This window comes from Ambystoma mexicanum, chromosome 10, assembly GCF_040938575.1.
Source record: "Ambystoma mexicanum isolate Mex_15411 chromosome 10, UKY_AmexF1_1, whole genome shotgun sequence".
In the NCBI taxonomy this organism is placed as follows: Eukaryota; Metazoa; Chordata; class Amphibia; order Caudata; family Ambystomatidae; genus Ambystoma; species Ambystoma mexicanum.
The window spans coordinates 168,290,867-168,313,755 of NC_090932.1; the positions used below are offsets into that span (position 1 = coordinate 168,290,867).

Here is a 22,889-nt window from a genome sequence, read left to right on the forward strand (position 1 = left end):
AAAGCAACAAGAGAGGCGTACTAGACAGCAAGCACTTGGACATTATTAGATAACCAGTCATTGAGAATATTGTATCATATTAAACTTGTGGCCCATTGCATAACATGCGGCAATGGAGGAGGATGTGGTCTGTTCTGGGGCCTGGCCTTTTGGGTCCTCCTATCAAGTTCCAGGCCATTGGTGGCTGCGCACTGGGTGCTGTGGAGTGAGGGGGTTAAATCGGCAGCAGATCTCTGTCAGGTGTGTGTGTGTGTATCTGATGCATCCTCCTTCCCCTCCCATTCACCCGTCTTTCTCATTAGCCTCATAGTTTTCTCTTCTCTCTACCCCGTGCTTTTCCTTCTTCGGGCTGTGCCTTGCTCTATCTGTGTCATCCTCCTCTTCTGCCTGTGACATGTCTAACTCCATTCCCCACTCTAGGTTCCACAATGTGTTTCTGATCCTCTTCATGACCATTCTTTCTCCTCATATGTGCCCCTTCCTCTCCATTCTCCAGGTGTTGCCTCCTCTCCATGCCTCGTGCTTGAGGTGTGCTGTGCCTGGTGGCCAGAGCTGTGGATCTCCTTTGAGGAGTCGTGCTGCGCATAGGGGGCAGAACTTGCACAGACTTGTTAGAGACAAGTTTATATCAATCATACACACATCTTTTCAGTTTACTTTTCTTTCTTGCAGGTGTATGGGTTCCAGATCACTGCTTTGATTACAACACACAGGGTAATGCTAGAGGCTTCTGTACATATTCTGGAGGAAGATTCCATCCTTGTCTATATGCGTAAGTGTGAAAAACCAAAGTGTTTATGTATTTACTTGCAAATTCGGTATGTGCCCACTGAGAGATACTAAGACATGTAGGCATAGGTATCGCATAGGAACTATGTGAAAAAGGGTTGTGTTGGCTCCACTTGTTAGTGGTAAACTATCACGTACGTTTCTACAGAAGTACTGCCTACTATATAGGCTATCACAAACGAAAACCACTGTGTAAAATCCAGCAAAAATCCAATAGTATCACGTTTTATTGTACGGTCACACCCAAGTCAGGTAGCTCCTTCCCCCACAATGAATGTGTCGCACAATAAAGCACATTGGATCTTCTATTAGGTTCTTTTTGAGAAGACCTCCAACCTGTCACACAAACAACCCCAACAAATACCCGGTGCCACAGTGGATTAGGAACCAGGCCGGTGTGTATTAAAATTATTTATTTATTTATTTATTTATCCAAATCACCAATAGCTTACATCAGCCACCAATGTTGTGGCAACACAAAACACAATGACTTCTATAAAGCGACAGGATAGAGATGTACTGTCACAATTAATTCATTTTAAATCACAAGCCCGAAGAAGACCAATTCAGCACACAGCAATGCAAGTCTCACCCCCCAAAGATCAATTAGGCTTGATTCCTTTGAATGGAAGGCAGTGGAAGGGGGTGGGAATAAAATTGAAAAATCGGATTTCTGGTCTAGCTGCCAGGAACAGTGTGGGAAACAAAAAGGTAATGGGGAAATTAGTTTTGCAGAGCACAAAGGTAAACAATGTTTTTAATTATTTAGCACCACTGCTATGGGACAGAATGGAAGAAATGGGGAATTTGTTTTTCTATACCTGAAAAGAACAAAAAGGGCTTTAGGATTATGGCCAGAACAGAAAGTGAAAATCGATGTTGGGTTGGGAAGAAATGCAAAGGGAAATTCGTTTTGCAGATCACAATGGACACAGCGACAATTTCGTTTTACAGCTTACAATGGGAACACACATGGAAACAGGGCTTTTTGGGATTCATTCTTTTGGCAACTCCTTATGACTATACCGGCTCACAACACACTGGGAAAAGATTGTTGGTTTGAATGCCAACAATACAGATCCCGTGAATTCAATGGGGAAAACACTAAGACAATGTTGAAAGAATACAGGGCATACACAATCTATGACTTGGGGTATTTCTACTTACAGGAGAGGTCTGGACTGGTCCTCAGAGAGCGTCAGGGCACACTGCTGGGACAGCCAGAGGGAGTCAGTCAAAGGTCTCCTCTCCTTCCTCCAAGGGTCACAATCAGTCTCTATGTCTCCTGGTTCCACTGCAGGGTTGGCCTCTTTCTGTTGGGATGTTCACGCCAGATTTCGGCAGCAGGTCACATCATGCAATTAGTGGGAAAAGTCCTGCTCTGAGACAAGTTGGCTTAGTTATAGGGCAGATGACATCACTAATGTGTCATGATTCTCACGAAAGGGTTTGGCTACCCTCCACTACCCCACTCCTACCTGTGTGCTGATAGGACAAGGGAATAGGGGAGTGTTTTGGGACAATAGGGGAGGAGAGAACTTCATCTCACTTCGATAGGTGGGCTTGGCCTGCTTCGGGGACATAGAAATCTCACTACATGGCAAGTGCCCTTAATCTGCGCAATTTAATATCTATGAATACATTTTTGAGCACTTCGTTTTAACATGTATCAGACGACACTAGTCAGAAGTCTGTATGTCATTTCCGTGCAGAGATACAGTTTTTCTTCATTCACTCCGGAATTATATCAGTGAAAAATACGCCAGTTTACGGACGTCCTATGAATTGGCATGTTTTATTACATTTTCACATTTCTGAGAATCACGAGAAGGCCCAAATCACATTTTCATGTATAACATCAGTTGTGTTTATCCCACCAAAATCGTATTTATATGGTTAGCAGGGGTTAACTTTCACCTTTATTAAAATCTTAGAATGGCTATTGTGTGATGTACACTGTCCAATTTACGCGATAACATGCATTTCTCCTATTGAAAAGCAATGTACACCTCTGTTTAGACCCCCACCTTTTTCTAAGTTTCACTTCTGCTCTGTTCAGGCATGACGTCAGTAGAGGGATCTGTGTTTGCATTAGCTCAGCCCTTCAAGAGCTAATGACCAAGCTAATGCACTTTATGTAAATTGTGACCCAGAGGTCACCAGTGCTGCCAGAAAAGACCCAATCTTATCTGATTTGCCCTGCCTTTCCCATCTAAGAGTATATTATTTCTTGTATTTATGCTTGTATTTTTCAGACATAGTATTGATTGATGATGACACAGAGGCCTGTATTCAGGACAGCAAAGGAGAAAAGAATGCTGGGGTCAGTGTTATTACTGAAGAAACTGAACTTTCATGCACCCAGCCGCAAATTGTCTTTAAACTCACATTTTACTTTTAAATAGCTCTTAGAAGGCAAACAGTTTCAATATATATATATGTTTCACTACTCAGTTGTCCCTGGCATACAGCTGTTAGATAAGAACATCATATTCACACTTTTAATGGTCTTGGTGAACATTTTGCTTTGCAGATTGTTACTTTGGAAGAAAAACAAAATTACATTTGATTTATTTTACACCTAAAATGAATTCTGTGTCACTGCAGCTGCTTGGGAACACAATTCTGGTATTTCCTTTAAGATACTGTGCACAGTGGTTTCATGGAATATCAGTACAGCTCTTCATGGATTAGTCAAGATAGTCTTGCCATGTGTCTTTCGCTTCCTTTGTGAAAGGCAGTTCGCAACTCTCCATATTTAGCAATTTAGCAAATTTTCTTTAATTTTGAGTTGAGTTCACAAGGCCTTATGTTGGACCTCATTTCTGTGCAGGCCTGGTTTTAGGGGCATGCACACCAATGACTCTGGCCTCTTTATTTCTCGCACCCAGGGGCAATTTCACCCCACAACAGCCTAATGTGTCCTTTGAGCATGAATAGACCACTCATATTTATATATTTCGTCTTGACAGTGCATGGATTCTCAGGAACCGGATTTGTCCTCTGTGCTATTTAATGTCTATACTAAGCCATTCCTTACTCAACGATTTACAATTCTTGGTTATTCTTTAAACTGACAGGGAAATTGGACCAAATCAGCAATAAACCTGGTGAGGTCTTTAGCTCCATAAAGAACTGGAGGCAACATTACTGACTGTATTTTAGCAGCAATAAGACTGACCTGGCCAACATCAGCCCTCATAAATATGCCAAGAAACCTACAAACTAACCTCTGACCCTAATGATTGGCTTGCTGTAGCTTCCCATCTTGCTTCAAGTCAAATCATTGGGCATTATATTGGATTCTTAATTGAACATGAATGCCCAGGTGAGTTACTTAGTGGACACCACTAGTTATTGGTTCAGCCTATTTGAAAGGACATATATATAATTCAAAACAAGTTCTTAGCCAGTTGGTTGTGCTTTGCCTCATTACTGAGCTGGTGCTACTGGGCTAGAGCAGGCTATGCTCAATATGTGCAAAAAGGTAGGTTAAAGTGTAAGTGGAGGTGTAAAGCCAACTATAAACGCCAACTAGAAAATTGCCCAAGCACTCAAAATCATTTTATTTTATCAACAAGGTGCAAAGTTATAAAAAGCATACATTTACCATTCATGGTCAGACCAGGTGTCATGCAGCACTCACCCACAGCGGGTGGAAAATGCCACGCGTTCCGCTCGACTCGCGAGCATCCTCAGGCTTGTAGTTTTTCCAAACAGTCATTTTCTCATGTATTTGTAACCTCGCAAGACAAGTGATTGGCTCTGCCCAGCTGTGCAACGTGCGTTACGTATACAACGTGATGTGTTGACTTAATGGAACTCTATGGTTCCAATGGCAGCAAATCTGCCATGTTGGAAATTGAGATGTCTATGTATATAATTACTCTATAATGGAAGAAACCTTAGACCAAATTGATATTTGAGTTTTACGCGCTATGAACAGCCTAGGCTTGTACCGGCCACTATGTCTCACATTAGAGATAAGTGTAAAAATATCCACGAGTATATGGTGCCAGTGCACATGTGAAATATGTGTGATGAATTGCATATATGCGCTTGCACTTTATAAACAAATAGAACATCAAGAATGGCAAAAACCTTGCACAGGATTGAATATTGTGAGAAATATGCACTAGCACTTTCCACTTGTTAGATCTAGACAGATATGCACTTGCACTTTTGCCGTAACCTTTTGCGTATACAACTGTTATTCCGTTATCTGTCCATCAGGTTAGTGTGGCTATGTTTTATGCCATATTACATTGTGGCAGTATGCACTAATACCAGGGAAAATAACAATCACACTTGACTATCTCTAGCGGGATTTGAGAGCGAGTGACATTGGGAGTAGGCAGGAGCTGCATTCATTTTCATGCACTTCACCCTATATGCGGTTTTTGTTGCAGTATTGTAGGGAATTTACTCTCACACAATTTAGCAACACATTTTACATGTGCACTGGCGCCATATACTTGTGGATATTTTACACTTATTATCTCTGATGTAAGACATAGTGGCTGGCGCAAGCCTAGGCTGTTCATAGCGTGTATAACTCAAATATCAATTTGGTTTAAGGTTACTTCCATTATGGAGTAATTATATACATAGACATCTCAATATTCCAACATGGAGGATTTGCTGCCATTGGAACCATAGAGTTCCATTCAGTCAACACATCACGTTGTATACGTAATGCACAGCTGGGCGGAGCCAATCACTTGTCTTGCGAGGTTACAAATACACAAGAAAATGACTGTTTGGAATAACTACAAGCCCGAGGAAGCTTGCGAGTCCAGTAGAACGCGTGGCGTTTTCCACCCGCTGTGCGTGAGTGCTGCATGACACCTGGTCTGCCCAGGAATGGTAAATGTATGCTTTTTATGACTTTGCACCTTTTTGAAAAAATAAAATGATTTTTAGAAAACAGTTTTTGGTCTTGAGTGGTTGGGCAATTTTCTGGTTGGTGTTTGTAGTTGGCTTTACAACTCCATTTGCACTTTAACCAACCTTTTTGCATATGTATATATATATATATATATATACATATCTATACAGATATATATTTTTTTCAGTGAAAACAAACTTTGGTTGACGCACTGTTAAAGTGAAATAATCTGATTCAATAAAACCCTTCAAATTCAGCACACAAAACTGTCCTTGAAGTGACTTTAAGGTGCTGATTCTTTGCCACAAAATTCCTGAAATTTGGCAGGTGTTGGAAGCTTTGCCACCTTAACTATGAGGGCCCTGCTGCACAGCCCCTCATCCCACTGGTGACATCACGAATGACTTCACATAGAATATGTCAGATGCCATCAGTGATGACATCATATTAGAAACCAGGTAAAACACCACCTATGACCTCCTCAATGACCTTACTAATAAGACCAGCCATTGGGAAACATTTTGAACTGCATTTAAAGATATACCAGAGATACCATACAGTCTGTCTTTCCTGAAGGTATAAAAATATTTGTCAAGCCTTGTAAGTAATGGTTGTGAAACCACAGAAAGTTGGTCTTGTATGTAGGAATCTACAATTTCACATTCAACACAGCGGGAGCCTGAAATCTTTGGACCTCCCCAGATTTAGTATTCCAATTTCCACTAGCTCTACCCAGCATAGGCAATGGTGAGGGACCATGGGCGTCATAGCCCAATACATGTAGCTGAATGCCTGCTTTAAACCCCAGCACTAAGATGATTACAACCTTCCTTTGTCAGGACATTAGCTACTGTAGTCCTGATGATTGTGTCTCACAACAGGAAAGTGTTTTTTAACATCGTTGACCCCTGCCACCACCTGCCCTAGCTTCATCCATTTGACATGGTCAAGGCCTATCTTTTGCTTTGATATACTGTCAGTAAGTAGTCTGATAAATGAAGATACTATGATTTCGGCACAGGTACTTCTCACATATGTTGTGTTCATTTGTGGTCTGGTGAAAGTCAGAACTATACTACCCTAAGGTCTTCTTTGCATGGGGCGAAGGTTTTTAGAACAGTGTTATAAAGATACTAGAGTATCTCTATTTCATCATGGTAAATGTTCTATTCAACTGGACTGGGCCGCTATCTTGTAACCCTCAAGCAAGCCTGCATATGTATTCTTCTCAGCACCTCTATGCCCACGGGTTGCAGCGCGCTATACAAATACTAAAATAAATGCTCATCAAATACAGAGCAACTCTGGTGTAGAAGAATACCATGGTTGTAAATGGCCAGTATTTTTAAATGCAAACTCCAATCAAGCTTTGCACTTGAATCCTCCCTTATATGCAGAAACACCTTACAGCTACCTTCAAGCTTTCCCCCGAAGCAGCTGTATGGATCAAATCCTTCCTCGCTGGACGATCCACCAGGGTCTTCTTGGGCACTGAAGCAACCAACCCCATCCCCGTTTCTTATGGTGTTCCCCAAGGATCTTGCCTCTCCCCACACTGTACACCATGTACATCAAACCTCTCTTCAAACACCTGGATAGCCTCAACATACCTTACACCAACTTTGTCGATGATACGCAAGTCCTCCTCATAATCACTGGCAACTATGATCTGGACTCAGGTAATATCAATCGCGTCTACAGCATCATTCAGGCATGGATGGCCACCCATTATCTCTGCCTGAATGACAACAATACCGAGCTCCTCATCGTGGACCCTCCCCACCGCCTCAAACACCTTAGTCCTGCTTTCACATGCTTCTGCATCGATTGGGAACATCATCCCAGTATCTGCCCACGTAAATACGCTGGGAGTTTACCTTGATGCTGGACTAAACATGCAGAAACAATTCAAAGCAATCGCCTCTTCTGCCGCCTACTCCACTAAACTTATCAACCTCTCCAGAAAATTCCTCACCCCCAGCAACTGCCTCACCCTAGCTAAGGCCAATATAGGCAGCAAATTGGACTATTGCAACGCCATCCTAGTAGGAACATCAACAAGAAACATCAACAAACTCCAACTAATACAAAACAATGCACTCAGAGCAGTCTGGGCCAGAACGCTCCGACCACATCTCACAAATCATGCTGGAGGTGCACTAGCTCCCCATCAAAGCATGTATCGAGTTCAAACACCTAACTATCACCCACCGTTGCTTGCACAACACCGCCCTCCACCTCACAAACCACATCTCAAAAAAACACACCATGCCAAATCTGTGCTCCTCTTCTGCAACTGCCCTGATCATCCCCAGATTCACCAGAAAGAGAGCCGGTGGCTCTAGCTTCATCACTATTGCCTACGCCCTCTGGAATGCCTTCTGTAGGTGTATCCAAGACAAACCCTCCTACTCGCTCTTCCGAAAGAAAGTAAAAACAACCCTGTTTAACAAATACGTGTAACCTGCCAGATCTGTAATATGCGTACCTCAGAAATGACTATTTAGTTATTCTGTACCGCTTTCTTAGCGCCATGATACCTCCGGTTCTGAGCGCTACTTACAAATTCAATAAATAAATATGGTTTAAATATAAAACCTTTTACAAACAAGAACATTTAAATAACACAATCATAACAATAAAATCCATACGTAACAACCTTAGATCATTGACGACTATAAATACAATAAATACGACTTCAAATACAATAAATAATTAATGTGACACCTAATTATTCTCATAAATTCCTTAAGAGCATAATAATTATTTTCCAGATGTGATAAGATGCTACTCAGGTATAACTTTATTGCGGCAGTATAGCCACAAAAGCATAAAACATACATACAGCATTGTCAACAATCCTAATCACAAAAACATTAATAAGAAAAAATTCATAAAGGAAAAATTTCTAAGTTTGCATCCAATAAGGATCTTGAAAAGCAATGTTCCCAGTATTGTGCACCAGATCAGTCGACATACGAATCAACACATATAATGTTCTGTCCTTTCATCTTAAGAACAGTGTCATCCTTTTTAAAAGAACCTGTGCATAAATACAGGTTCAGCAGGATAAAAGCTATACAAAAATAATCAGTACAAAAACATAAAAAAACAGCAACTTGAACATGCTAAAATATATACCATGCCATTGAATGTATTTGGCTTTCACACAATCATGTGTGTCTACCCTATGTGTTAATATAAGCCAGACAAGCAAGGGATATCCATTAAAAAGGCATAATGGATAACACAGATGTCCTTCTAGCCACAGCTTGTCTTAAGAATGCAGCAGTGACCAGCTCACATACGGGCTCCCTGCCCATAACAGAGAACAGTAACACCCGAAGTAATCTTTAAGTAGGCTGTTTGGACGGCAGCACGCTGTGGTCGTCATCCTCAAGTAGAAGGACATATGCAGCGAAATTGACTCGAAACGCCACAAGCGTGTACACTGTTTGCTCGTTCTGCCCCCTTTTTTAACCAGCAGTCCTATTTCTATTTTGTTCACAGTGCACCTGCACCTGAAGTAAGCCCTAAGTAGGCTGTTTGGGCTGGAGAACGCTGCGGTCGTCATCCTCAGGGAGAATGACATATGCAGCAAAATTGGCTCAAAACGCCACGAGCTGTGGATCTACCTTATATCATGCATACACGTAGAACCAGTCTGGCTAAAGCTGTGGCTATCCCCTTATCAGCTGATGCTACCGAAGAAAATGGACTGCTACTTGTCGCCCTTGCTTGCTCCAATGATCTAAAAAAAAAATATTGCGACAGTGATTGAATTAGAAAATGAAGAATGTTCTCAATCACTGTTTGTAGAAGATATTGAAAAGGAACAAAGTATAGGGGAACTTAATTTAAATGGTTTGGACAAGGATTCTTGTATTAATCCTGTTACAAATGTGTCTAGATCATCTATAGATATGCTAGCCATCTTTCAAGATGAGGATCCTTTATTGGGTTTATCTACCCATATTTATAAAGGGGAAGGTGACCCCTGTAACAACAATCAGTTTGTTGAGTTATCTTCTTTGCTGGGCATGGATAATGGTTTAATTATTCAGGTACTTTGTTAACGAACTGAAGTTATGCACAGAATTTTTAGAATGATAGGGCTCTTACCCGATAAGTTCAATGAAGATTTGAAAGGTTGTATGTTATTGATGATAAAGGATCTCTTGACACCTATCTCTGGTATTACTACAAAAGACTCTGAACGAACAAGCAGTGTTGAGTCTAAGCGACCAACTAATGATGTTATTGTCATCCCCAACTTGTTGTCCAATGAGGTTGTGAACAATATTCATGTTGATGTTAGTAACTCTTGTAAGACTGGTACGGATACCATTTTCTGAGATATTGAATACAGTGGTTGTTGTCCCAGAAAAAGACATCTTACTGAAAGTTAAACAAACCAAAAAACAAGAAAAAAATGAAAGAACTTTGAGTAAATCTTCATGCAAATTTCTCAGGGATAAGGATTTTAGACATACGATTGATGAAGCCTCTCAGGAGGAATTTAATTATAAAACATCTACCATCGATCTTACTAACGAGGTTCCAAGTAAAAATGCTTGCAATAATTTGACTAGGTCAAAACAAACGAGCATTGATCAATATTCTCAGAGTGACTATCAAGAGGGAGATTCCTCGAGGCAGATAATTACGGTGTCTGGGGATATAGCTGTTAAGGTACATGAATCTTTCATTAAATCGCACAAAGTTGCTAATGTCCCTCAAGCTAAGGAACAGGAATGTTTGACCGACTTCCAATTGAAAACACACAATGCCCCTATCGTATTGGTGATGCCTCCAGTGAAAGAGCTAGATAAAAAAGATCTAGACCACTCTACTCTTGGAGGCAATAAGGTGATCAATACAACAAACGCCCAGATCTGGACGAAGATGCAGTGAAAAGTTTAGTTGTACATATCATGCAAGAATTTAATGCTGGCTCTATCATTAATGGAAACAACGTATTCATCAGTAATAATAACACTGATTTCAAATATGAAGGTCATCAGTATAAGGATACCAAAATCAAAGCCAATCTTGAACTGGACTTGCGAATGCCTGTATATCCAGATTATCCAGGTTTGATTATGAGCTATATTCTTGATGATGGTGGACCTCTTTCTCTTAACCGTCCTTACATCTTGTCGCTATTTGCAGAGATTCCTGAACTCAGTCTTATAGCATCTGCAGATATTCTGCTGGTGGACTTTATTCATAATCTTAGATTTGATTATGTGCGACTGGTGATACCATCTCCTTTGGTTAGGGCTTTGCTTTTGAAAAAGGTGGTCTCTATACAGAAAAATGGTTTTGATATAACTAACTACATACCATCAGCTAGCTTTAGCGATAAAAGATCGTGTCCGCCTAAAGAAGTACAAGCTGTCATAAAGGCACCCCAACCAGACAAACCCATAAGAGATTTAGATATTCAAGATTGGAGATGGCTCGCGTTGTCTCTACGGGATTCCGTTACTCGGCTTAAAGCACTGCACAAACAACTTTAGCATGACAGATACTATTGGTCTGTGCAGTTGGAATTCCCGAGACCGCTCCCGACTTGTAAATTGTTCAACTCTAGTTGGTGAATTAGCTGGCTTTGACTTTATTGACATGGGCAAATGAAGATATTATATGGGACGGCTTTGACACTATCTGTATACATGCTACTCATGGTTTGGTGGGGAGACCCAGTGGTGGTCTTCTGTTAGCTTTCCGTCAAGGTAGACCTATACAAAGTATTAGTGTAGAGAATATTGCTGGCTGTATGCTTATCAGCTCCTTTCAGATAAAAGAACAGATGGACCTGGTCCATCTCCTCATTGTTAATGTATATTGGAATCCCATGGACTACTCAGATCTACAGTTAGAAACTGATCTCTCATCATTAGGGGTTTTAATAGATAACTGGCTGGATGCCACCATTGGCGGTCAAATATTGATTGCAGGGGACTTAAACGCTGACTGCATTTCTATTTATTTTAATTTTTATAACGCGCCAACATGCCCGTGGGCCTCAGGGCGCACACAAAGACAAGACAAGGACAAACAGGCACATAAGGCAGAAGAGGAGAAAAGAGTCAACGAGTTATTCCAGATTAAAAAAGTGACTTTTTATGGCGTGTTTGAACACAGTATAGCTCTGGATCTGCCGTATCCGGGCTGGTAATGTATTTCAAAGAAGGGGACCCTGAGCATCGAGAGTGGTACCTCCAAATTTGGCTGTCCTGAATTTGGGGTGATTAAGGACAATCGCAGTGGATGAACAAAGATTCCTCTCATTAGGCTTGGTGCTAATAGCGCCATGGTTCTCCGCCATCCGTGTAATGAGGCCCTAAGTGTCATGACCACCAGCCAGTTTCCAAATTAAGTCTATGGGTCCTTAGGTTTAACCTTGTTAAGGGTATTGAGAGGTACTGCTGTTAAGTCAGATTTATACGGAAATGGAATGTTCATTTCCCTCAATGGCCGCCAGGTTGTGCCATTGAGAAAGCTAACATTACTAGTCTAGTCTTTGACCGATCTCTGTTATAAGTAGCCGTTTCCTGAGGGGACTCGCGCTTCGCGTTGCTGACTGCCCTGCAGTACGGAGGCTTACCGCGGTCGTCACAGAATTCCAGTCACAGCATTTAGCCCCTCCTGTTTTAGTCACTTGCCTTTTCCTCAGTCTCCGAAGTCTTGCCCTTATCTGTTATTATTCTTCCCTCCCATGTATAGCACCTTGTCCCGTTTACGGTTAGTTTATTTTTCCTGCCACTCGCCCCTGGTCCCTCCACAGAAGTCCTGACTGAAAATTGCTGTTCCTCACGCAAGTACTGCTTCGAGTGGTTTTAGATGATTTTGGGTGGCACTCGTGTGAGGTTGTACCTATTTGTCACAGAGGTTGTTGGTTATTCAATAATTACATTTTCATTTGCATTGCCCGTAGTGCGCGCATTATCATTGCTTCGCGCACGCCTTGAATAGCGTTTCCTTCTGCTTAGGTCTTGTCACACTTTGTTCAGTTATTTCATGACCCCTTTTTTCTTCTCTATATTTAGTTAGGTATTTAGTGAGATAATGATTATTAGAGCCTTACTCTCCATTCCAATCGCTAATATATGTTAGAAATGACTGTTGCTACCAGCCGCTCCGTATATTAGGCACCATTTGGTTATTTTGTTATATTTCCCCTTCTGCTAGGTTCCACATCAGTCATATTATTATAGAGGGCCCTATTGTTTGTTCTCTCCTTCGTCTCCACTCTTCAGGACATGCGCCCCTGCGCGACGCAGGATGGAGAGCTCACACAATTAAACATTAAGGTGAGCTTTTATCATTATTGTTACTTCAGTCACCAAATGGTGTGAGGTTTTCAGAGATAGAGCAGTAGTTAAGAAGGGAATTTGTTCTCTTGTCATTGCTACAGAAATTGCTTCTTGTCAGAAGTTCCAGAGAGTTTCCAAGGGCGTCCCCGCAGAGTTCACAGGTAAGCGTTACAGAACGCAAAGCCGCCTTTTTGAAAATTACTCTGCCCGGGCGCCATGGAGACTCCTGAGGTGGACCAGTTGGCCCAGTTATTGGGGGAATTAAGAGCGGAGGTTCATGCCGCTCGCTCAGAGACCAGTGCACTGCGTAGGGAGCTTGTCGTTAATATGGACCGTACAGAAGAGTTAGCACGCCAACTCTTGCAGACACAGGCTGGACAAGTCCCTTTACCCGCAGCTAATCCATCAGTCCCTCCTCCTGTCTCACCCCCTACTCCAGTCCAAGTGATAGTTCCTGGAAATATTGCTTTAGCGCATCCTGAACGCTTTTTGGGGGATCCTAAGAAGTTTGCGATTTTTATGAATCAGTGTAGGCTACATTTCCTCTGTCGTCCAGGAGTTTTCCCCACAGATCAGGCAAAAAAAGCAGAAAGAAATGGAAAAATTATTTGCGCGCCATACACAAGGTCAGGCCCTGGATAATGAGTTGCTCTCACTCCGGCAGGGAAACCAAGAGTTGTTGGCTTATGTTGCAACCTTCAATAGATTAGTGGCAGAGTCCAATTGGCCCGACGAAAAAAGGACAACATTATTCCATCGAGGGTTGCGCAGTGAATTAAAGGATGTATTGGCTCAGGTTGTTAATCCTCCTGATGGTATTGCCGACTTTATTGACCTAACTATCCAATTAGACCAGCGTCTGCAAGACCGAAGAGTAGATCGTTCCCGTTCCGAAAATAGGTCCTATTATGTACGCCCTAAAGAAAATCAATTAAGAACTGGTCCAGATACTCACACGGAACCAATGCAGTTAGGGGTTGTCAGAGGTCCCATTCACAGGCAGAGAGGGACAAGAGGCGGCAACAACAATTGTGCCTTTATTGTGGTAAACCTGGACATTTCCTCAAGGATTGTCCTGTAAAACCTTCACGAAGACCCATTGGAGGTGTCGACCAGGAAAAGAAAGACCAGATTCCGGAAAACTCCAGTGCCCGGCAAGTGTAGAGGTCAGCTTGTCGAGCATGAAGCAGGGAGTTGTGACCTCACACTTCGTTTTTCATATTATCTTATTTAGTGAAGAGCGGCCCACTAAGATGCATGCTTTACAAGCCTACATTGATTGTGGTGCAGTCGGTAACTACATGGATTCAAAACTGGCATACAAGTTGGATTTTCCCCTCGTAGACAAGTTTGAAGCTGAAAATGTATCTGCTGTCGACGGTACTCCTTTAGTTTCTGGCCCAGTCACACAACGCACGGATGATCTTACAATGCTTTGCCAGGAAGACACAGAGAGAGGATTACATTTGGCTTTAGAAGTGCTCCAAAATTCCAGATCATTTTGGGTATGCCATGGCTCGAGAAACACAACCCTATTATTGATTGGCGATCTAGATCTCTGACCTTTGCCACAGAATGTGAAGATTCTTGTAATTTAATAAGTAACCTGAAGAAACCTGGCCCAAACAGAGTAGTTTCTAACTCCACTCTTGGATTAATTGGAAGTTTGCCCCCTGAGTATAAAGAATTCCAGGAGGTTTTTGAAGAAAGATTGGCTGAGGTCTTACCTCCCCATCGACCTTACGATTGTCAGATCGATCTAATTCCAGGAGGACTACTTCCTTGCAATCGGATATATTCGTTAACTGAAAAGGAGGACGCGTACCTAAAGAAGTATCTAGACCAGTATTTAGCTAATGGATTCATTAGGCTTTCTAAATCCCCCTCTGCCTCCCCACTCTTCTTTGTACCGAAGAAAGAAGGAGATCTCCGGACCTGTATAGATTATCATGCCCTAAATCAAATTACTGTCAAGAACCGATATCCCATTCCTCTCATCTCTAATTTGTTGGATCAAATCAAGGGTGCCCAGATTTTTACCAATTTAGATCTCAGAGGCGCATATCATCTCATTCGAATAAAGGAGGGCGACGAATGGAAGACCGCTTTTCGTACCAAATATGGCCTTTTTGAGTATCAAGTGATGCCCTTTGGACTGTGCAATGCTCCGGCAGCATTTCAATGCTTTATGAATGATGTCTTAAGAGATCTACTGGATGTTTGCGTGGTAGTCTATATTGACGACATTTTGATTTTTTCCAAGAATTCCCTTGAACATGTGAGGCATGTTACAGCAGTTCTTCAGAAGCTGCGAGAAAATTCTCTTTTTGTAAAGCTGGAAAAGTGTTAATTTCATGTTTCCGAGGTTGAATTTTTGGGTTTTGTGCTATCCTCTCAGGGATTCAAGATGGACATGCGGAAGGTGGATGCCATACTTACCTGGCCAGCCCCAACGTCTGTAAAAGGAGTCCAAAGTTTTTTGGGGTTTGCTAATTTCTTTCGCCGCTTTGTGGAAAAATTTTCGCAACTGGTACACCCCATCACGTCCTTGCTGAAGAAGAATAAGAGGTTCGAATGGTCCGAAGAGGCTGGTGAGGCTTTTAAAAAATTAAAGGCCAAGTTCACGGAGACTTCGGTGTTACAACATCCTCAACCTGACCTACCATTCATTGTGGAAACTGATGCCTCTAATGTTGCTATGGGTGCTGTTTTGTCACAACGCAATCCGAAACTCAGATCTTACACCCGGTGGCATTCTGGTCCAAGAAACTCCCGCCAGCTGAACGCAACTACACTATCACAGACAAGGAGTTATTGGCCATCAAGTGTGCCTTAAAGGAATGGAGACATTACCTACTAGGAGCTCAACACACCATTACCATTCTCACTGGCCACCGAAATCTACAGTATTTACATTCTGTTAAGGCTCAATCAGCTCGGCAACTTCAATGGGCCCTGTTTTTTGCTGAATATGATTTCATTATCACCTTTAGACCTGGAGTGCGCAATGGCAAAGCTGACGCCTTATCTCGAATTGGCAATGGAGAAGAAGCCTTTGTTTCTCCCGTTCCTACAAATATCATTGCAGGAGAAAGAGTATTGGGGTTGTTGTACACTGGAGAACCATTCTTCGAAGACCTGCAGAAGGAGATAAAGGGAACCTTTACTCAGGAAGAGCTGTTGGCATGGGTTAATCGAGGAGATCCATTCAGTGTCCAAGAAGAAATGCCTTTATTATCAGAACCGTTTGTATTTACCCACTGAGGCACTCAGAAAACAAGTCATTTCCAACTACCATGGCTCTTTAATGGAGGGTCACCCAGGGGTGACCAAGACTTTGGAAAAGATCAAAAGATACTATTGGTGGCCAACTTGGCGCAAGGATGTGACTCTTTTCATTCAGACTTGTGGAAATTGTGCACAGAATAAGAACTCCAAGAAGAAACCGGCCGGTCTTCTTCAACCTTTGAATATTCCACCAAATCCATGGCATACCTTATCGATGGATTTTATCACAGATCTTCCGCCATGTGAAGGTTACGACACCATCCTGGTGGTAGTAGATTTGTTTTCAAAGATGGCTCATTTTGTGGCCTTGAAAGGGCTTCCCACCGCTGCTGTATTGGCAAAGACTTTTTTAGAGAACATTGTTAAATTACATGGGTTTCCTTCCACCATAATTTCTGACAGAGGTAGTCAATTTGTATCAAGATTCTGGAGGAAATGCTGTGATCTGGCCCAGATTGATGCACGATTATCCACGAGTCACCACCCACAGACCAACGGACAAACGGAAAGCACTAATCAGACCCTGGAGCACTATTTACGCTGTATGCTACATCAGCCCGACGACTCCTGGTTGGATATTTTGTGGGTGGCAGAATACGCTTATAACAATTCCATCCATTCGTCCACAGGACTCACGCCGTTCTATACCTTACATGGTCAACAATTCCGAATTTCTGCCTTTGACCCTCCTGATCCATTAGAAATGCCCGCAGTCAAGAACCTTCATGACAAGATCTTAACAGCAACTAGTAAGGCTCAAGCTAGTTTAGTGGCAGCTAAAGAATCTCAAAAGAAGTTCGCTGATCGACACCAAAGTACTCCTCCGAGTTTTCAAGTCGGCGACTCTGTCTGGCTGTCCTCCAGAAATCTGGCTTTAAAAGGTTCGAAAAAATGTCTTCCCAGGTATTTAGGACCATTTATCATAGAAGCCATTATTAACCCAGTGGCCTTGAGGTTGACACTTCCAAAGAAGATGCAAATCCATCCAGTTTTTCACGTTTCTCTATTGAAACCAGTAAAATCAGAGACATGTTTACTACCAGCTCCACCCCCAGTGGAAAGTGAAGACGACCAACCAGAATTTGAGGTCAGGGAAATTTTGGACTCCAAAATAGTGCGTCACAGATTATATTACCTGGTCGATTGGAAAGGTTATGGTCCTCTCGATAGATCTTGGGAACCCGTAGAGAATATTCATGCCGCTAGACTGTTAAAAAGATCCATCGAAACCACCCTACCAAACCGGGAAGGAAATCTTTGAGGGGGTACTGTCATGATCACCAGCCAGTTTCCAAATTAAGTCTATGGGTCCTTAGGTTTAACCTTGTTAAGGGTATTGAGAGGTCCTGCTGTTAAGTCAGATTTATACTAAAAGTAATGGAAGTTCATTTCCCTCAATGGCCGCCAGGTTGTGCCATTGAGAAAGCTAACATTACTAGTCTAGTCTTTGACCGATCTCTGTTATAAGTAGCCGTTTCCTGAGGGGACTCGCGCTTCGTGTTGCTGGCTGCCCTGCAGTACGGACGCTTACCGCGGTCGTCACAGAATTCCAGTCACAGCATTTAGCCCCTCCTGTTTTAGTCCCTTGCCTTTTCCTCAGTCTCCGAAGTCTTGCCCTTATCTGTTATTATTCTTCCCTCCCATGTATAGCACCTTGTCCCGTTTACGGTTATTTTATTTTTCCTGTCACTCGCCCCTGGTCCCTCTACAGAAGTCCTGACTGAAAATTGCTGTTCCTCACGCAAGTACTGTTTCGAGTGTTTTTAGATGATTTTGGGTGGCACTCGTGTGAGGTTGTATCTATTTGTCACAGAGGTTGTTGGTTATTCAATAATTACATTTTCATTTGCATTGCCCGTAGTGCACGCATTATCGTTGCTTCGCGCACGCCTTGAATAACGTTTCCTTCTGCTTAGGTCTTGTCACACTTTGTTCAGTTATTTAATGACCCCTTTTTTCTTTTCTATATTTAGTTAGGTATTTAGTGAGATAGTGATTATTAGGGCCTTACTCTCCATTCCAATCGCTAATATATGTTAGAAATTACTGTTGCTACCAGCCGCTCCGTATATTAGGCACCATTTGGTTATTTTGTTATATTTCCCCTTCAGCTAGGTTCCACATCAGTCATATTATTATAGAGTGCCCTATTGTTTGCTCTCTCCTTCGTCTCCACTCTTCAGGACATGCGCCCCTGCGTGACGCAGGATGGAGAGCTCACACAATTAAACATTAAGGTGAGCTTTTATCGTTATTGTTACTTCAGTCACTAAATGGTGTGAGGTTTTCAGAGATAGAGCAGTAGTTAAGAAGGGAATTTGTTCTCTTGTCATTGCTACAGAAATTGCTTCTTGTCAGACGTTCCAGAGAATTTCCAAGGTAAGCGTTACACTAAGGCATTTGTGGGTTGTAGTAAGCACCTTGTGTGTTATACGATGTTTGACCGGAAGCCAATTAAGTTTTTTCCTAAAAGTGGAGATGTGTGTTTGACGAGGCTGTGGTACCAGCTAGGAGATTATTACAGTAGTCTAATCTAGAATTAATCAGTGCCGTGGACAGGAGAGCACAGTTCTCTTCCGAGATGAATGGGCGAATGTATCCTAATCGCTTGTTTATGAGACCGCAGCTAGACTTAATGCTGGAAACGTGGGACTTCATGGAGAGTTCTTCATCCAGAACAACTCCTAAGGTCTTGACTTTCTTTTGGACGGTGATAATATTATCTGCAATAGGGAAACTGGCATAGTTGGAGTCAAGTTTAGTCTGAAAATGTTTAGATGATACAATGAGGAGTTTGGTCTTTTTGTCATTCAGAGCAAGGGAGTTGCAGGCCATCCAGTCTTGTATGGCTTTGTATATTTTATTGATGGTTTCCACATCATTGCTATAAGGGCCACTCAACTGTATGACTACCTGAGTATCGTCAGCGTAGTTTATGTATTGCACTCCTAATTTGCTTAGGAGGTCCAGAAGGGGACGGATGTATAGATTAAAAAGCAAAGGCGACAGACAGGAGCCCTGAGGAACTCCACATGTCTGAGAGATGGGGGAAGATTGATTATTGCCAACGCAAAACCTAACCGTTGTGGGACCCAGAAAGGAGGCAATCCATCTGGATGCTATTACAGAGCAGTTAGCGACCTCTCCAAGCCTTGACACCAGTAAGCTGTGATCGACTAGGTCAAAGGCTGCAGAGAGGTCCAATAGCATGAGCAATGCAGCTTGGTTTTTGTCAGCTATGCTAGCTAGAGTGGATTTGAGATCTAGCATAGCTGTCTCAGCCCCGTGACGAGCTCTATATCCCGACTGACGGGTTCCCAGGATGTTATGTTTTTCAACATGGGCCTGTAACTGCAGGCAGGCAAGTTTATCAAGTATCTTAAGGATAAAAAGTACGTTTGTTATGGGCCTGTAGTTTTCAGTAAAGGTGTAATCCATGCCGATTTTAACAGGTCCGGCACCAAACCCTTGTCGAAGGGAAGATTTACCAGTTTGGTAATCCATGGAACCAAGGTTTCTGAGGACTCCTTAAGAATGCTTGTGGGACAGTCATCAGCAGGACAGGAAGTGGCTTTGATGTCTTGTATGACTTTGGAGACTTCGTCTTCGGTGTAGTGCGTAAATGAGAATTGAGGAATAGTGTTTTCAATAGTGTTGGAAGGAGTGGTATCTGTAGAAGTTTGCGTCGATGCTATGTTGCCAAGGGCTTTCTTGATTTTTTCTTTGTGAGAGTCGATCTTGGATAAAAAGGCATCATGAATGCCCTGACACCACTTATCATCCTTGATGATGTTATTAGTGGGTGGAAGCTGGTTTTGAAACTCTGCTAGGATTTTGAATAGCTCACCAGCGTTAGATTGTGCATTCACAATTCTTTTGTTATAGTGTGTGGCTTTGGCCTTAATGATGAGATTTTTGTAGCTAACAAAATTGCGATTGAATGCTTCAATCGCTTAAATAAGGTCTGATTCGCTCATGTCTACATTTAAGAAGAGAAACTTGAAACTTTGAGGTGCCTTATGGCTTACTTTTGCAAATCTCTGGGGGCTTGAAATTATTGATAGCATCTCACCAACCTGGAAGGCAAGAGGATTCTCCTATTATTGATTATATGTTTGTTTCTATACAACTGGATAAAAGAATTTCTAAATTCAATCTAAAAGAGCTTCTCATAGTGATAATTTAATGCTCCAAATTTATTTCGATTATTGCCCATCAAGCGATGACTACGAATTCTGTGAGGAGAACATCATCATTTCACCTAGAGGTAATAGGGTACAGTGGACAAATCACAAAACTGATACCTTTATGGTAATTATATCACTGGATTTTGAATCCTCAAAATTGGAATCTAAAATACTTAGATATTTGGTTTGTAATTTTGGAACATATCTAGAATCCATAATGGGGAATCTGATTGTTATGAAATTATTCTCGTCAAATACGAATTCTAATCATCTGCACAGAACTGAAATTATAGTTCACAATCGAAAGGTGTTGTTGAAAAAAGAAATAAGAACTGTTAAGAAGAAAGTTACAGACCCCAAGGAAAGATTAGCTAGAACAAAACAGTTGAAACAATCCTTCAAAAATAGTCTCATATGGTATAGGAGTACGTTATACCAGAGGGAGAGTGAAAGGCTATTGTACGCTATCAAAAATAAAAACTCTACTTCCTTCTGGGAAATTCTGAATAATCAGGTATCCTCCCAACAGGCAAGGGTTATCAATCCTATTACTGAACAGATGTGGATGGAACACTTTAGTAAACTTTATAAAGGGCATATGAATGATGAAGCGACCAAAAGTATTGATTCCTCAATTTGGTCTCTGGACAATAGCCTAGAGAGAATTTATTAGTTCCTCTAAAAAATTCTAGATGTGCCAGCCCCAATAATCTTTCACATTTTTTGTTTAAATCAAACATTCTGCTCTGGTCAAGAATTCTCCATATTTTATTTGAAGATATTCTCTAAACAAAGACCTTACCCGAGTCCTGGAAAGTATCAGTTGTCCTTCGGATTTATAAAAAAGGGTTTCGAACCCTTCCAACCAGTTATAGACCTATTGCTATTAGTGATGCAGATTCTAAACATTTTGCTTCTTTGGTGTTATCCCAAGTTCAGAGGTCGATTGATGATAATAACATCTTAAATATTAATCAGATAGGTTTCAAAAAAGGTATAGGTACAGACTGTGGTGGATTGATTATTAGTTCCTGTTAGGCAGAAACCTGTGCAGTTCCCTCTGGGACCACTGCAAAAGATTTAGGACTACAGGTGTTTGGCAGTAAACCCACTTGGTAGCAGTCTGTACCACACATATTCACTTGGTAGCTGTGGCTGAGCAGTCAGACTTCCCTCAAGAAGAGTTAGGCAGTATACAGAGTATTCACAATAGGTCAAGAGAACACAGTAGAACAAGTAAACACTGACCAGGGCTTGGTGTAAAAGAGATATAATTATTTATTTAAAACCACATCTAGAAAAACACAGGCACTAATAGTAAGCAATTCAAAAACACGGTCACTAAAAGATATACACTCCCTTAAAAGAATATTAGACAAGTCTTAAGTAAAGCCCCACTTATTTTCAGACAGCGGTGAGCGCTTAACGTAGATGGCACTCTAATAATTTGTTTTAAAAAAGGGAGAGAAAAGCAGAGAATAAATTGAAACAGATCCCAACACTTTTTCACAAACACAACAAGAGAGGAAGGCAAAGTAACACCGTGAATTCAGAGTCAGTAGGCCGGATCCACTTTAAGAGGATCAAAACGAAATGTGTCCAAGGTCACACGGTTGCAGTGCACAAAAGTCTTGTAACGGTTCAAAAAGGAGTTGGACCAAAGAAAGGGACCAGTTAGCGCGTCAAGGCGGCCAGCCCAGTCCAGAAGGTTAAGGGGTTATTATTACCTTATAGCAATCTCTAGAAAGGGAGGCCTGGCGGACACGGTACCTTAAAGTGGTGAGAATACTCCAGCGGGGCAGTTGTTCCTGGCAGCGGTTGCAAGTCGGTGCTTCATCCGGGGGAAGAGAGGATCTCGTCGGGGAGGAAGACAGGAGTCCATTGCACTGCCAGGGAAGAAACCAGCCGCAGGGTTTCTCAGGTACAAGGAGCGGTCCGTTGATTCGCGGTTCAGTGCTAAGTGGCTATCCGGCCGCCGGGGTGCTTGGCACGGGCAGTTCGACCACAAACCGATCTGGGGTGCGAAGAAAGAAGTTAAACTGGTTGTGCCCACCAGTCAGGGGAAGAAGCCTCTCCAGCCGGGAGATCTTCTCTGCCGTCGGGAAGTGGTGAGTCGGTTCGCAGGGCTCCACCGGTGGTGTCGTCGTGGCAGGTCGGCTCAGCTTCTCCCTCGTCGGATTCTCAGGTCCTGTGGCGACTTCTGAAGTTCCAGTCCCCAAAGCCCTGCTTTTATGCAGCATACCCCCATTCACTCAGCCTAGCTGTCAATCAAACATGCTAAGTGGTGAGCCGGCTGGCTCACCACTTGGGCCAATCACACAAGAGTGCGACTTGAGTTACCAAGGTAACTCAGTCCAGGGTGCCTAAACCCCCTCCCACACCCCCTGTGGTACCCAGACAGAGTGGCACCACTTT

At 42.3% G+C, this 22,889-nt stretch overlaps 1 long non-coding RNA gene across 1 annotated transcript in view; it reads left to right on the forward strand.

Moving 5' to 3' along the window:
* Positions 1-687: 687 nt before the first annotated feature.
* LOC138493145 (uncharacterized) overlaps positions 688-22,889 on the forward strand; it is a 392,864-nt gene continuing 370,662 nt past the window's right edge. Inside the window, exon 1 of the long non-coding RNA XR_011276278.1 lies at positions 688-772. This is a non-coding gene — a long non-coding RNA (uncharacterized lncRNA). The remainder of the gene's footprint in view (positions 773-22,889) is intronic.